Source organism: Heloderma suspectum, chromosome 4 (genome assembly GCF_057233095.1).
Source record: "Heloderma suspectum isolate Gila_16-S chromosome 4, 16-S_ref, whole genome shotgun sequence".
Classification (NCBI taxonomy): Eukaryota; Metazoa; Chordata; class Lepidosauria; order Squamata; family Helodermatidae; genus Heloderma; species Heloderma suspectum.
Genome location: NC_139461.1, coordinates 312417011 through 312431352, shown reverse-complemented (window position 1 = coordinate 312431352; position 14342 = coordinate 312417011).

Below are 14342 nucleotides of genomic sequence, written 5' to 3'. Positions count from 1 at the left end.
AATACTCCATTCTGGAATTCAGAAATGGAATATATTCAGTATTTCCAAGAAACTGGAGCGAGTGGTGGCCTCCCAACTCCAGGGATTCCTGGATGAGACAGATTATGTACACCCATTTCAATCTGGCTTCAGACCCGGTTATGGGACAGAAACAGCTTTGGTCACCTTGGTGGATGGCCTGCACCGGGAACTAGACGGGGGAGTGTGTCCTTGTTGGTTCTGCTGGACCTCTCAGTGGCTTTCAATACCACCAACCATGGTATCCTTCTGGGTCACCTTGCTAGGATGGGATTTGGAGGCACTGTTTTACAGTGGCTCCATTCCTTCTTAGAGGGGTGGACCCAGAAGGGGGTGCCGGGGGAATTCTGTTCAACTCCCTGGCCATTCCGTTTTGTCCCCATGCTATTTAATGTGTACATAAAACCATTGGGAGAGGTTGTCCGGAGTTTGGGGGTTCAGTGTCACCAGTATGCTGATGACACCCAACTCTACTTTTCCTTTCCATCCAATTCCAAAGAAGCTGTTGTGGTGCTGAACTGGTGTCTGTCGGCAGTAATGGACTGGACGAGGGAAAACAAATTGAAGCTTAATCCAGGCAAGATATAGGTGCTCCTGTCAGTCAAAGGTAGATCAGGGAATAGGGGTTCTGCTGGTGCTGGATGGGGTTACACTCCCCCTGAAGACACAGGTTCGCAGCTTGGGTGTACTTCTGGATTCAGCCCTGAGCCTGGATGCCCAGGTTTCAGCGGTGGCCAGGAGTGCATTTGCACAGTTGAAGCTAGTGCGCCAGCTGCGCCCGTTCCTTGAGCTGTCTGACTTGGCCACAGTGACACATGCCTTAGTTACATCCTGTCTGGATTACTGTAACACGTGCTACATGGGGCTGCCTCTGAAGAGTGTTCGGAAACTCCAGCTGGTTCAAAGAGCTGCTGCCAGACTGTTGCCTGGGGCTGGCTACAGGGAGCATACAACTCCCCTGCTAAAACAGTTTCTCTGGCTCCCAGTCTGTTTCCAGGCACAATTCAAAGTGCTGGTCATGACCTACAAAGCCCTGTATGGCTCGGGTCCAGGTTATCTGAAAGACCATATTCTCCCCTATGAGCCTGCTCGTGCCCTAAGATCTTCAGGGGAGGCCCTTCTCGCAGTCCCGCCACCATCACAGGCTCGCCTGGTGGGAACACGGGAGGGCCTTCTCGGTGGCTTCCCCAAGGCTCTGGAACTCCCTTCCCAGGGAGGCGAGAGTGGCATCCTCCTTGCTATGGCAGGCAAAAAATGTTTTGTTCCAGCAGGCCTTTGGGGATAGATAGTCTGGACCTGTGAAATATAATGGAGTGGTGCTATTGTTGTCTTGTTGTTGTCTTTTAAAATTCTGATATTTTATACAATTTTAATATTATTGATGATTTAATTATATTTTTAACTTTTGTATATTTCTATTTATATGTTTTAACTGTACAAGTTTTTAATGTTGTAAAGCTTCCTTGAGTCCCAATATGGGGGAAAAGGCGGGGTGATGACGATGATGATAGTTATCACCCTGTTACACAGGTGCTAAAATAGCCTCATAATGGCAGGTGGTCATCTATCAGGAGTGCTGTAATCATGGATGTCCCGCATTGGCAGGGGGTGGACTAGATGATCTCTGAGGTAACCTCAAATGCTATGATTCTTTCCTCCAATCATCCTTTATGTCCCCAAGGGTTTCATTTTTAACTTGTAGGAAAAGGCAAAGTGGCTTTTTTTTTTTTCTATTGCTGCCTGTCACCTCAAGCTCTTGCTGGTGAAAAAGGGGTTGCCTTCAAAGAGGATAAAAGAAGGAGTCCCAGATTTCTGTGATGATGCTGGAGCATGCAATTATTCCATTGTTTGCTGTACCGGAATGACTTCATGCCTTGATACAATCGATCTAAAAACAACAAAAATGCACTTGCAAAGATAAAAAAACAACACATTTGCAATGAAATGTTGGCTTCACGGTGCCCCTTTGAAAGGTTCTGGCCCCCGCCTGCTTTGCCTCCCTTTCAAGCCCAAAAGGGAAATGGAGGTTTCTGTCTCCAGAGCATGGCTTCCTGGATAGCGCCTTGTTGCTGCAGAACCGCTTCATGTCCTTGGGGTTTCTGAGTTTCTCAAGGGCGAAGGCCTTTCCAGGCAAGATGGACTCTGGGACACAGGGGCAGATTCATTAGTTTTAGCAGCAGCCCCAATCCAAGAAAAGTGGTCTGATATCCGGGCTGGGTGGGGTGGGGGGGGTGTTGCAGCTCCCTTTTTCGAAAGCTGCAGCTCTAGATTGAGATACACTTATTTTAAATAAAGCAGGTTATGTGCTCCTCAGAGATGTATGTAATACTAATAGCAGTGATGCTGCTGCTACTGATAATGTATTGTTATTTTATGAGTAGCAGTGATAGCAGTATTACACAGTAGCGGTATTACACTTCTATCCTGTTCTTCCCTACTCCCCCTACAAAGGACAGTGTACACAGTTCCCTCCCCCTGCCCATTTTATCCTCACAACAACCCTGCAAAGTAGGTTGGGCTGAGAGAGTGACCAGTCTGAAACCTGGGAAGATCCATCATGGCAGAGGATAGTTTTCTCAGTGTGCATTTTTCCAGTTCTGTTCTTTTAGTTTCCAAGGGGTGTGAGAGTGGGGCCCAGGAGGCTCAGGTAACATTGTGCATGTACTAACTACTAACTGTGTGTCCCAGAATATTCCCCAGAACCCTTTGCAATATAGGGGGTTATGGGCCAGGTATGGAGGAGTTCCTCTACAGACAAGCCAACGTGGAAAGGATTCCCTGAAGGGGGAAGTTGCTGTTGCTATTTTTTTAAACCAGTGGCATGGAACGACATTGGAAAACACGCTACATGGACAAGCTGGGACATGCAGCATTTTGCAAAGGTTCCTTTGGCAAGAGGAAGAATGCTGTGGCCCAGCAATTAGCGCGCCAGCGCTGCATCCAGAAGCTCCCAAATGCTATCCCTGGTTGGCATTTCTAGTCAGCCAAGCTCTTGGGTAACAGGGAAGGGCTGTGGAGGGCCCAACTAGATAATGGTGGGCTAACTCGACCAAGGGACCTACTCGTACTAAGAAAATGTCCGTGCGTTCTGGCACTGAGCAAGGGCTACTTTGGTCCTCCATGTAATAGAGACCAGGCCCAAGCTGCAAATTCACCCCATCCCACCCCAGACATTGCCATCAAACAAACCCTTAAGCTTGGCTCCTTATTTAAAAACATCAGAATATAAGAAGAGCCATGATGGACCAGACCAAGGTTTGCTTAGTTCAGCATTCTGTTCCCACAGTGGGCAACCAGCTGCCTGTGGGAAACCCACAAGCACCCTCCAACAGCACCCTCCCGCCCATGTTCCCCAGCAGCTGCTGTACATGGGCTCACTGGCTCCGATACTGGAGGTAGCACATAGCCATCAGGACTAGTAGCCATGGATAGCCTTCTCCAGGAATTTGTCTAACTCCCTTTTGGCCATCCAAATTGGTGGCCATCACTACATCCTGTGCTAGTGAATTCCATAGTTTGACTCTGCGCTGTGTGAAGCCCTTCCTTTTCTCTGCCCTGACTCTCCCGCCAATCAGCTTCATGGGAGGACCCTGCTGGGTTCTAGTATTTTGAGAGAGGGAGGAAAATGGCTCCCTACCCACATTCTCCACACCATGCATCATTTTGTGCACCTCTATCATGTCTCCCCTGACCCTCCTTTTTTCCAAGCTAGAAAATCCCAGCTGTTGTAACCTTCCCGCAAAGGGGAGATGCTGCAGCCCCTTGGGCATTTTAGTCACTGCTCTCTGCACTTTTTCCAGCTCTACAATATCCTTTCTAGGTGCGATGACCAGAACTGCGCACAGTATGCTAAGTGTGGTCACACCATAGATTTGTATACGGGCAGTATAATTCTGGGTTCAGAAGTTGCTCCAAGGTCCCGCTTTCAAGAGTCCCAAATACTTTTATAGGCCTGTTTGTTTACATGTATATTTAGGCCCACGGTTGGGATGTGGGGTTTAAGAGGGAAGTCCCCTGTTCAAACACCACCTCTGCCATGAACTCAGACAGGTCTCTCTCTCTCTGTGTCTCTCGCTCTCTGTCCCCACATCTATAAAATGAGGACAAGAATACTGGCCACCTTGCAGGGCTGTTGTAAGGATTCTGCCAATAAAATCTGTGGAGTAATAAGAGCTGTGTAAATGTTAATTATGATGCTGATGCTGACATTGTGCCTCTCTTCCTCCTTCCCCAAAACCACAAATTGGTTTTCAAGAAGCACCTGGCAGGACCAGGCCTGGGGGTTTTGTGCGCTGAGGGGAAAGGGTGGCTAGAACACTAGAGGAACTGAGCCCATGAGGCAGTGGCCGCCTTGGCCAAGGGGGAGGGGAGCTGGGTGTCAGTTTTATGGATGTTTTCCTGGTGGGTAAGGCTGACTAAACCAGCATGCGCACACATGCATACGCACACAGAAAGCCCGTTGTATGGGGCGCGGGCCTGCCTTTTCCGGCTGCCACTCAAGCCCACCAAGCCGAGGGCTAATCTCCACAAGGCAGAAAGCTCAGGGGGGAAGTGAGGGCCCCTCGGAGCTCCGGGTGGAAAGTGTCACCACGTTGGGCCTTGTGGTTTCTGCCTCGGCCTGTTTCCTGGCGGAGCTCAGCGCTCTCCTTGCAGCCTTTTGCTCTTGCTTGGCTGTCTGTCCACTTTTCTTCCCCAGCAATCTTGGATTTTGGTTTTTGCTTTAAATAAACCCTCAAGTCTGAGTCGTCAAAAGCCGGGAGGCCAGCTTTAGAAAGAGTTCTAAGCATGCATGAATCCTCATTGCCTGTAGTAGCCAAGGTTACGTGCAGCCTAAAAGAGTTTTCCCCATGTTCAGCCCTTACTGCCCTCCCTGGCTTTCCCACGCTCCAGGTTGTAAGCTCCATGAAGGCAGAGACCTGTCTAGTTTTGCCTACAGAAGTCTGCAACACACTATATACTGTGTTATTGTTATTGCTACTATTATTATTAGTGTTTTATTTTTTATTACATTTATGTCCTGCCTTTTTTCCCTCCTGCAAGGAATCCAAGGCGGTTTACATGGTCTTCCCTCTCCATTTTACCTTCACAACAACCCTGTGAGGTAGGTTAGGCTGAGAGTCAGTGTCTGGCCAAAGCCACCCAGTGAGTTTCATGGCCGAGGGTGGAATAGAAACCAGATCTCCCAAGTCCCAGTCCAACACTCTAACCACTACACCACACTGGCTCTCACAGTTGAGTCCCCCTCCCGCTTTCTCTGAAGACACAGCAACCACAGCAGGGAGGGATCCTTTCTTTAGATTGCGCCTTTTCCATCCACCCACCTCCCTCCACGCCTTTTCCATCCACCCACCTCCCTCCATGTTTCAGTATATGTTGCTGTCAGGTTGTGCAACCCAATAAATGTTGTTCTTTCCTTGTCCATCCCCCACACCCCACCGGTCATTTTTGCAGCACTTGCTTCCGCAAGTAACCTGCAGCTCAGGGCAGCCTCTGCAGGCAAGCCTGTTTCCTCGGTGGAAAGAGCACTGGAGGCATACTATGTGCAGCAGCCTTTCCCCACCTGGGGCCCTCCAGATGTGCTGGACTGCATTGGCTCTGCTGGCTGGGAATGCTGGGAGTTGCGATCCAACACATCTGGAAGGCACCTGGTGGGGGGAGGCTGATGAATGACATAGCACAGGGGTGGGCATCTTGTGCCCCCTGCAGGTTTTTGGCCTACAACTCCCATCAGCCCGAGCCAGCATAGCCAATGGTGAGGGATGATGGGAATTGTAGGCCAAAAAATCTACAGAGGGCTACAAGTTGCCCACCACTGGCTAGAACATGCCTTTGTGAGAACCTCAAAATCCATATTAGTGCAATACCATTATTGGGCCAACCAGAAGATCACGCAGAGATCTCCAGATTAGGAAAGATGTTACAGCAAGCAAGTTTGAGTTGCGGGGAGAGTCACTGTCTGCATGTGCAGAGTCCCAAGGTGGAAGGAGAGGGGGGAGCTCTGCAGTCATTCAGATCCGGCTCTGCGGGTCATGTGAGGGCTACAGGAAGGGCCTGTTGCTGTCCGTGGGACAAAAATATAAAACCCTGCCATTCTCAGAAGTGTTTTCCATCCTGGGCAAAGCACATGGGCTCCTTTTACTGGTGGACCACAGAGAGAAATTGCTGTTGGAAGGAAGTGTGACAAGAATCCAGCAGCAGTAGCAGGCTCAGCTGCTGGTGGTCCAAAGAATCTGTGCCAGGTTCCAGAATCCAGCCATCTCAGAGCACTCCAGCCTGCGAGCCTAAAGCGTGTCTTACAGCATCCAATGAGGACAGCGGAAAGCTCCTCCTCCCACACCCACCACCCTCTTTTGTTTTCAGGAAAATTCCTGTACCCTGGATGATGTGCCTCTGAGCATCTGCAGAATGTAAGAAGAGCCATGCTGGATCAGACCAAGGGCTGAACTAGTCCAGCATTCTGTTTTCACAGTGACCAACCCAGAGGTGCAGGTAGTCCCCCATCCCACCCCCACCCCCAAGGCTGGGATAGAAAGCTCAGACTGACCACTTTGTGTTTCTATGAAACAGCAGTGTAAGCCCGGTGAGTGCTCAGAAACACATCCCTCCATGTCTGATTACTGCAAGACTCATTGTTGCATGTGCGAATGGTCTCCGTTGAGCAGTGTTGCGTCAGAGACGGCACGAAAGCTTCGCCTGAATTGTTTGATCTGATGACAGCTTCACGGTTGCGAGTCATCACTCGACGAGCTGCCATGCGGTGAACGTGTGCGTGTGCACTCACCCTAAATCACCGTGAATGGTCCACTTACCAAAGGAGGCTGTACCCAGATGAGGCAGAACAGCCTCCAGGACAAGGGCGTCCACACGCTACAAAAGGCCATGTCAGCATGACCTGTTCCAGCCTCATGCCCCTCAGTGTCACACTGGAAGCTCTTTTGGACGGGGCCATCGCACTTTCCATGCAACAGAACCCCGCCTAGCAGTGCCAGTGCAGCTCTCAAGTCTGGCTGTTTGCACTTCTATGCCGAGGACGCCGGCAGCATCTCCCCTACTGGTTCATGGGGTGAGGCAAAGCCGCAGCAGCAGGGAAAGGACTCGACCTGCCTTTTCCACTGTTTTTGCCACATTGCCCCAGGCCAGTTCAAAGGTGGAGCTCTGCTTTCTGGTTCATTCCTTCTGAATAAACCTTTGTTGTACGTCCCCCACAGATTCCCCTAAACTGGGTCAAAGCAGGGGGCAGGGACACACTGTCCAGTGCCAGAAACAGACAGAGCTGCTGCGGCAAGAGTCGAGGCCGAGTGCCCTTTTAAAATGCCATCCTGAGGGCCAAGGAGGCAGAGAGTCCCAGCGCTTCTGTCGGCCCTGTTCTCAGCTGTCGGCTCAACAAAATGGCTACTGGGGTGCTGCCAGGGTGCATCCCAGAGCCACAAAGGAGCCCCGAGGGTTGCTGGGAACCAGAAAGGGAAGAATGTTTGATCCCCCATTTAGGAAATATAAAACCCAGCTGTTACTCAGAAGTACTTCCATCCTGAGCGAACCACACAGGCACCTTTTACCAGCTGGATGACAGAAACTAGGCAGCCTTCACATTAACCAAGGTGGAGAGAATTTTCAATGCAGTACTAGGTTAAAAAACAGCAGCTCCTGGTCCATCCTGTAACCATCACATACTTGCAGAGCCTAAACTGAATTTCTGCAGACCCCTTCGTTCCCACTTCATTTTGGGCTTTTGAAAATGCAGGTACTGTGACTTCACCATTGTCAGGTTTTTCTCCAGTATCAACCTCCTTTCCCCTGCTTTTTGTAATATCTTGCCTAATGAAGAGATCTGGAGAACTTGAAAGCTTGCCCATTTGGGATGATCTTTCAGTTGGCCTAATCAAGGTGTTACACTAATATGGATTTTACATATGCTTTGCAAAACACACTGATCATCCAAAAAGGTCTTTCTTTTCCATATTTCCTTTGGGTAAGTCACAAAACATGCTACCCACTGAGGAATTCTGTCCCACTCAACAGTTTGCATAGCCTTTTGCCAACACAGGCTCACCCAGTAGCAGAAACCTGGAATACATCTAGTAGGGTTAGGCAACAGGAGGTCCAAAGGCCAAATCCAGCCTCACCATGCCCCTCTGGCTCCCTCTATGGACCCCAGCACAGCCCCTAAACCCAGTATCCTAGACACACACACATACACATACACACACACACACACAGTATTGGCCCCTCTCTCTGATGCTGAGACTGTGGTCCAAGGCATCTTTAACCTCTTCTTCCCCATCTCCCAATGTGAACAGCAGAGAGTTCTCCTACCGTGCCCAATCCAAGAAGACACCGGAAACTGGATGGGGGCAGCAGAGGTGCATAGAAAGCTCCAGCTCAAGGTGGTGGCTTTGGTGCTGGGAATCAGGCCCAAGAGCACTTTGCCTGCCTCTCAGCAGGAGGAGCCAGCCTTGCTGGACTGTCAGCCCTTCTTGCTCATTTCCAAGTACAGCCCCTGTTCAAAATATGTTGCTGAGCAGGATCTTGTGGTGAAACAACAAAGCTATGGCAGGCAAGGGAGGCTGCTCCAAGCTACGAAACATTTGCTACTAAAGACTAAACTGACTCTGGGCAAAACCCTGCAGGGCCTTCTCTGCGCACACCCCACTGAACTGCAGAACAGAGATGGATGCCTTTCCATGGGGCTAGCACAAGAAAACTTGCTGCTCAGTTCTGGTATCAGCATCGTGTGAGCGCAGGGGGTTGGGGGTGGAATCAAGACATGCAAAATGAACTATTATGTGTAGTAAAGTTTTTTTAAAGGTACAATTATTCCACACTGGTTTTAAAATGTTCATTAGGTACCGGGACCATTTTAAAGAGGCTTAGAGGCAACTCAAGCAGTCTGTGGGTCAGAGTCTGAGAATGATGCTCCAGAGGGAACATGAGATGGGGCTGCGATGAGCATGGGTTTAAATGGGTGCTTCGACCAATTCATGGAGAGGATGAATAGAATAGTAGGGTTCAAAGAATAGTAGTGTTGGAAGGGGCCTATAAGACCATTGAGTCCAACCCCCTGCTCAATGCAGGAATCTAAGTCAAAGCATCCCTGACAGATGGCTGTCCAGCTTCATCTTGAATGCCTCCAGTGGGGGAGAGCCCACCACCTCCCTAGGTAGTTGGTGCCATTGTCGTATTGCTCCTTGGAGGAAAGGTGGGATATAAATGTAATAAATAGAATATGTTCTTAAAATCAGAGAGTACAACATATTTCCATGATACTGGACATAGTTAAACTATGGAACCCACTACCACAGGATGTCGTAATGGCCACCAATTTGGATGGCTTTAAAGGGGGGTTAGACAAATTCCTGGAGGAAAAGGCTATCAGTAGCTACTAGTCTTGATACCTCCAGTACCAGAGGCAGTGAGCCTATGTACAACAGTTGCTGGGGAACATGGATGGGAGGGTTCTGTTACATGTGTGTCCTGCTTGTGGGTTCCTAGTCGACACCTGGTTGGCCATTTGTGAACAGAATGCTGGACTAGATGGACCCTTGAAAACAATGCAGTGATTACTCGAAGCCGACATGGATTTGTCAAGAACAAATCCTGCCAGACGAATCTGATCACATTTTTTGACCAGGTAACCTCCCTTGTGGACTGTGGGAATGCTGTGGACAGAATATACCTCACCTTCAGCAAAGCTTTTGACAAAGTGCCCCAGGATATCCTGATGAGCAAACGAGCTCGAAGTGGGCTAGATGAAACAACGATCCGGTGGATCCACAGTTGACTACAGAATTGGACTCAAAGAGTGCTTATCAATGGGATCTTCTCCAACTGGGGAGAGGTAACGAGCGGGGTACTGCAGGGCTCAGGCCTGGGCCCAGTGCTCTTCCACATTTTTATTAATGACTTGAAGGAGGAGGTACAGGGAATGCTGATCAGATTTGCAGATGACACAAAACTGGGTGGGATAGCTAATACTTTGGAAGACAGAAACAAAATTCAAAGTGATCTTGATAGAATGGAGCGCTGGGCAGAAAACAACAGAATGAAATTTAAAAAGGATAAATGCCAAGTTCTGCACCTAGGAAAAGGAAACCAAATGCACAGTTACAAGATGGGGGATACCTGGCTCAACAACACTACAAGCGAGAAGGATCTTGGAATTGTTGTTGATCACAGGCTGAATATGAGCCAACAATGTGATGTGGCTGCAAAAAAGGCCAATGGTCTTTCGGGCTGCATTAATAGAAGCACAGCTTCCAAATCCTGGGAAGTACTAGTTCCTTTCTACTCAGCACTGGTTAGGCCTCATCTAGAGTACTGTGTCCAGTTCTGGGCGCCGCACTTTAAGAAGGATGCAGACAAACTGGAGAGGGTTCAGAGGAGGGCAACAAAGATGATCAGGGGACTGGAAACAAAGCCCTATGAAGAGAGACTGAAAGAACTGGGCATGTTTAGCCTTGAGAAGACTGAGGGGAGATAGGATGGCGTTCTTCAAGTACTTGAAAGGCTGTCACAGAGAGGAAGGCCAGGATCTGTTCTCGATCATCCCAGAGTGCAGGACACGGAATAATAGGCTCAAGTGACAGGAAGTCAGATGCCAGCCCATCGGGAAAAACATCCTGACTGTTGGAGCAATACAATGGAACCAATTACCTGGGGAGGTGGTGGGCTCTCCCACGCCGGAGGCATTCAAGACGAGGCTGGACAGCCATCTGTCGGGGATGCTCTGACTTGGATTCCTGCATTGAGCAGGGGGTTGGACTCGATGGCCTTGTAGGCCCCTTCCAACCCTACTATTCTATGATTCTATGACCCTTGGCCTGATCCAGCAGGGCTCTTCTTATGTTATTATGAATGGTTACTGGTTGTAGTGGCTCTATGGCAGCTTCTTCCAACCTGTGGAGTGTGATGTGAGAACCTCAACTGCTGGGTTGTTTAGGGCCTAAACAACCCAGTGCTTAACCCATGGTTTGTTGTTAGATTAACGGCTGGGTTGTTCAGCCCCCAGTTAACCCAGCAGTCCAGGTTCAGACTTTGTGCTGCACAACCTATGAAGTAGCTGATTGTGGGTTGTGTGCTAAAGTGGGAGAGGTGGGTGTGTAGCAGCCAGCACACCTGCTCCTGCATGACAACCCAGCGGTTTTTAAATCGATGGGCTACCGTTCCATGTGAACAGGGCCCTGGAGGTCAGCAGGTTGAGGAAAGCTGCTCTCTGGCCCCTCTACGCTGCAGAGGCCATGTGCTTCTGAATGCAGGTTACTAGGAGGCAAACAATCGCTGGGGCGAGGGGTGGGGCTATTGCGTTTGTGCCTGGCTTATGTGCTTCCTGGAGGCAGCTGCTTGGAAACATGAATCTGGACTAGAGAGATCTCTGACCTGATCAACAGGGTTCTTCTTAGTACTGCCAACTCACGAAAGATTTCATAGCAGATAAAAGCATCTGCTTTTTAACCCAGCAATATTTTTGGAAACAATTGGAGTGAGCGAAATCAGTCCTGTGTGTTTGTTGGCTTTATCCACTTTGCTGGAATTCTGACCTCTGCATTGCTCTTCCTTTTCTTGCACCCGTCTCCAAATACTTAGCCAGGCAGGTGAATCCTGCCATTTCTGTGCTTTCCATACACGCCAATGTTTTACACGTGAAAATGGGGATGCACTGCTCTTTCAACAATAACAGGGCAATCCCATGGTGTTCAGTGGGCCTTACTCCTAGGTAAGCATGCACAGGATGGCAGCCTAAAGATGGCCACACCCATGAGCCCTTTAATTGGCTTATACCTCCTACATGCACATTGCAGAAGATACTTTCCTGGCTGGTTGTCTAACTTAAATAATGTTCTTTTCAATAGATCTTTCTTTTCAATTCTTTTCAAGCCATCCAGAGAGCTTCGGCTATGGGGTACAGAAATATAATAAATGAAATGAAATGGATCTAAGTCTAAGTAGGCTTAACACTGGATACGACCTAAAGAATTTCCAACAGCCTGTCCAGCACTGGCTTCTGAAGCAAGGTATACAACCTATAAAATCATTAGATTAAGGTGTGTATCTAGTTGCCCTTACTACAAAATAGCTACAACTCAACACCTTCAGCAGTAATTACCCTCTGGTTTGTTCTAGAACACGTGCGTGTGTGGGCGGGGGCACAACAAAAAGGGTCTTGTAGCACCTTAAAAAGTAAGACTAACAGGTTTGTGTATGTATACACAGAGAGAAGGACAGACACACACAGGGGTATACATGGGGGAGGGGAAATGGAAACTGTGTGAAATGCGACTGGCGGCGAAATGCAAAATCAACACAAGCAAACGTGGGACAATCCTATGTAAAGCTTGAAGGTATACAAGATAAGCATGGCAACCATGCACAAGGGCAGTCATGGCGGATAATGCAGTCATCCTAGTTGTGCTGTCTTAATTATCATTTTGATTCAAGCCCAAGGGTAGGGAAAGCAGAACTCTGTCTTTGTGTCCATATGGGGCATTCACATGCAAGTGAATTAGAGTTGAATCAGCCTCACCCCTCTTGTGATGCCCCTTCCTGGCTGCACCCTGAACCATTTTGCTGCCAATTTGTGCAGGCAGCACCATTTGTAAAAGACACCCTCAACATCACCCCCAAGGGTAAAACAGGGGCTACCCAGGACAGGTAGCAAAACCAGGAGTAAGTAGGCCCAGTTGCAGCTGATAAGGTGCCAGTGGCCCACGAGCACCATTCAACTCACATCCTGGTGCTGCCAAGTCTGTTTGCTCTTGCTCTTTATGCTTGGAAAAAGTGTTTGGGGAGAGGGGCTGGAGGAGGAGGGGGCTCTCTCAAACACAGACATCTGGGCTTTAGAACTAAATCATCTGGCACAGAAAGGGCAGGAGGGCAGCAGTAGCTGGAGAGAGCAGCAGGAGACCATCACAGCTTTGCTTAACTAATTGTTCTGAATTACCACTCCGCCTGGAGTCTCTGTATAGCGGGCACACATGCAAAAAAGCCATGCAGAGTTGGTCAAACCCTGCCCCGGTACTTTGAGGTTGCAGTTCAAGGGAGCATAGTCGCCCCACCCCCACCCCCACATTAATGCAGTGTCCATTCTATTTTTGACAAATACTGGTTAGCAGAACTTGCTTACAGACATCCGCCCAACCAAAAGCAGCTCCTTCCCAGCAACAGCAGGCCACGTGAATGAGATATGGGCACAAGGACCAGATCCTGTGGGAGGCCCAGATGTTGTTTATGGCCCCATGTCTACTTTGGCAACACTGTTCCAAGGCCTAATAATGTCACCCACATCAGGGTTTCATTCACTTGGTCATCTTCCAGTGTGATATAGGCCATCAGTGGCTTTCTGCATTCTACCCAGGACAAACAGGCCCATCCCTGCGCAAAAGATTAACAGAAATCAGACATCAGAAATGGGAATTTAAAAAAAAAAACTGGTGAGGGAATGTTTCAGCTTCTCAGGAGACTCTTGTCACTGACCTTAAAGTGTCCATACTTGAGTAATGAAATGTCAAAGGGAGATTAGAATGAGAGATGGTGGAGTTACAATTTGCAAGAGGTTCAATTCTATCTCCTTGTCTCCTAAGGCTTGAATCAGGATTACGTTTTCTCTATCACACTACTTTAGTTGACTTACCCAATGCCAGAATGTTATTATCAGCAACAACTGTTGTGTTGTTAATAGCGTGACTGTTAATAACGTGATTGTCACTGACTGACTTTCTGCATTTCATTTCTCTCTGACCTCACCATTTACACCACCCACCCACCCACCCTTGTGTGTGTGTGTGTGTGTGTGTGTGTACACACGCACACCCCCCCCCCCTGTAACTCAGGACAACACTTAATGGGCTGGCTTGCATGATCACTGCAGCTTTAGCACAATTTAAATAATCACCGCCCTGGTACAGCTTATCATGTCATCTGAACCCAGGCAGGATGGCTTGTTGTTTAAGCTGTGGTGATTGTGTGAACCAGGTCAATGTATCTGATGAAATGGACTGTATTTCATGAAAGCTTATGCCATAATTGATATGTTAGCAAGCACAGGACTCTCCATTTACCTTTGATTTCTTTCTCTTTGGCAGACTAAGCCATGTGTGTGCTATGCCAAAATCCTGCACTGAGGAACTACACTTGGTCTCAAGAAGGCAAATTCAGAACAACGCAGGGCAAATGGCTTTGCTCAACTTCATTCTGCTTCTGAGATTCAGATTTCTAAAAAAAGGGCTGGGGAGAAAGTTAAATGTATTGGCAAGGATCTCGTGGCAGAAAGTAAGAGGGGCAGAAAAAAAAAGATTGAGATGGAAACCGGGATCGAAAGAGTGATCAGCTGA